This window comes from Euprymna scolopes, chromosome 23 (genome assembly GCF_053919585.1).
Source record: "Euprymna scolopes isolate OS-2025 chromosome 23, ASM5391958v1, whole genome shotgun sequence".
Lineage (NCBI taxonomy): Eukaryota > Metazoa > Mollusca > Cephalopoda > Sepiida > Sepiolidae > Euprymna > Euprymna scolopes.
Genome location: NC_136504.1, coordinates 22,346,834 through 22,349,333, shown reverse-complemented (window position 1 = coordinate 22,349,333; position 2,500 = coordinate 22,346,834). Strand labels below are relative to the sequence as shown.

Sequence of the window (2,500 nt, the reverse complement as noted above, 5' to 3'; positions counted from 1 at the left end):
GATAAGTGGTGACCTCCATGTAAAAAAAATATCTATTGAAAACAATTCGATTTTGTTATCTAGAACACGGGTTTCTATTTACATGAAGGCTATACTGTGGGGTTCATACCTTTTTCCAATACTTTTAATATGTAAATGACCACAATAAAGCAGCAAGAGCACCTGTTATTTATACGCATTGCATCAATTAATCAGTACAGCTTTTACTAATATTTATTTTTGTACACGATACAATCACGTTGAAACACCGTTTTTTTTTTTTTTTAGATTACCGAAGTCAAGCAAGTCTGAGCCTGGTCAATATCAGATGGTTAACCATTTTGGAATACAAGGCGTTGTATGTAGCAGGATGTCCCACCTGACTACAACTTGGATGTCTTCAAGTCCAACATAAATAAATTCCTGATGAACCGCCTCTTAAGTAAGACACTTTATCAAATCTCCAATACTAACGTACTGTACACGCAATAACCCTTATCCCCGGGTGCCTTCCGGGCCTTGATAAGTGGCGACCATCTTGTAAAAAAAAAAAAATGCCAACACCATCCTGCAAAAACTGCAAAAACCTAACGCCATCATATCCCCTGACGGGGATATACATATGCTTAATATTTCTATGAAACTCCCTCCTTCTGAAGAAGTCGGTTCAACTTGCCTAGGGTGGAAGCCGTTTTTTTTTTTTTTTTTTTAATAGTTACAATACTTTTAGATGCGTTATTCTTGTTATTTGAATTGTTTAAATGTGTTGGATTGTTTTATTCTAAACATGGTTGATCGTTGTTATATTCGCAACGTGTCGGTCGTTGCATTCTCCTGTCTACTGATCACGGCAAAAGATACCTTGCAGAAAAAACGGGCGGTACATAGTGGCCGAAAGGGGAGATATAACAACACCCTGTGATGGTTTTTGATTTTTATCCGTTTATTTTAATGTCGATAATCGAACTTAAATTTCGTATGCACAAACTTTTGTATCACTTTTGCAAGCCTCCCCCCCCCAAGCATATAGATGGACCATCATAAGAAAGTGGTTTTTACCCATCCACCAAGCACGTTCTAACAACTGTATTATAATGTACCTTGATAAATAAATTCAAATTTATAGAATAACTATTTTTAATGGTTAATACAAACTTTCTTTTCTGTTATATCTATATTGATTGGAAAAATGTTTGAATTCTATGAATTCTAATTTCATAGTATTGGTAATTCATGTGTGTGTGTGTGTGTGTGTGTGTGTGTGTGTGTGTGTGTGTGTGTGTGTGGTGCTGCTTTTATATTGCAACTGCAACTTGCACTAAGTATAATACACCCCCTATACCCTCCTAGCAAGATGCAATAACCACTGCTACTCCAACCGTAGTACTGCTGCGACCCGACTTGAAATCTACTACTGTCGACAGGGGGAGGGGTCCAAGAGAAGTCCCTGCTTCTACCTCTCTAGTGTTGCTGTTGTTATTTTTATTAGTAGTAGTTTTATTTTTATTATCATTATCGCTTATTATATAGTAACAGCCTCCACTGCCGGGTTTCGTGCGCAGCCCTTCTCTCTCGTTCTGGTGATGACGCCGCTCCTGCTGCTAAAGACGTGCTTTTTAACCACTACCACCACTACTACTACCGCTAAGATTACTACGACTACCACTGCTGCTACTGCTGGCGTTTTATTCTCTACTACTGCTGTGGTGGTGTGCTTATATATGTGAAGTCATCCTCGGAACAATGGTGAGAGTTTCTTTGTCCTCCATTCGCCTACAAACTACACCACGGACAGCGCCGACGACGAACAAACTAAGTTGGATTTTATCGAAAACTAAAACCCTTCTTCATCGATGTCATCTTGTTGTTGTTGTTGTTGTTGTTGTCGTCACCTCATCTACTTCTTGTTATGTCAGCAGCCGACTTTGATTTTTGTTGGTAAGTAAAAAAAAAAAAAAAAAAAAAAATGAGTAAAAAGTTTTTTTTTTTGTTTGTTTGTTAAAAGAAAAGGGGTTAAAAAGAAGATAAAAAAACGGTGAAACGAAGTAAAAGAAAGAAAGAGAGAAAAGAAAAGAAGAAAAAAGAAAAGTGTAAGATTGAAGGTCGAGAAGAGAGAGGAAGGGGCAGACTAAAAAAAAAAAGAAAACAAGTGCGCGCGAAGGTGTATAATAATATATATGTATGTACGCGCGTCTTATGAAAAGTGAGCGACATTTATGTACTTTTGGATGCGTGCGTATACGTGTGTATGCGTATATTTATGTGTAGGTATGTATTTATTTATGTTTGCTTATGTGTATGTGCATGTGTGCATGTGTGTGTCTCGTGAATCTTTGCGTTCTATTGTTGAATAATGATGCGCGTTTGTTTTTGTCCGGCTTTGTAAAAACGTGGTCATCCGTCTCTTAAGTTGTATGTATTATAATAATAATAATAATAATAATAATAATAATAATAATAATAATAATAATAATAATAATTTGGATAACGTAAATATTGCATCCCAGCCCCCCCCCTCAAA

At 36.7% G+C, this 2,500-nt stretch overlaps 1 protein-coding gene across 3 annotated transcripts in view; it reads left to right on the top strand.

Annotated features, from left to right (window-relative positions):
* The first annotated feature begins 1,277 nt into the window (after nucleotides 1-1,277).
* The window catches only part of LOC145245799 (uncharacterized), a 445,127-nt gene continuing 443,904 nt past the window's right edge, over nucleotides 1,278-2,500 (top strand). For all 3 annotated transcript variants that reach the window (XM_080107444.1, XM_080107442.1, XM_080107443.1), the window contains exon 1: nucleotides 1,278-1,917. The gene's annotated coding sequence lies outside the window, so the exon portion shown is untranslated. The remainder of the gene's footprint in view (nucleotides 1,918-2,500) is intronic.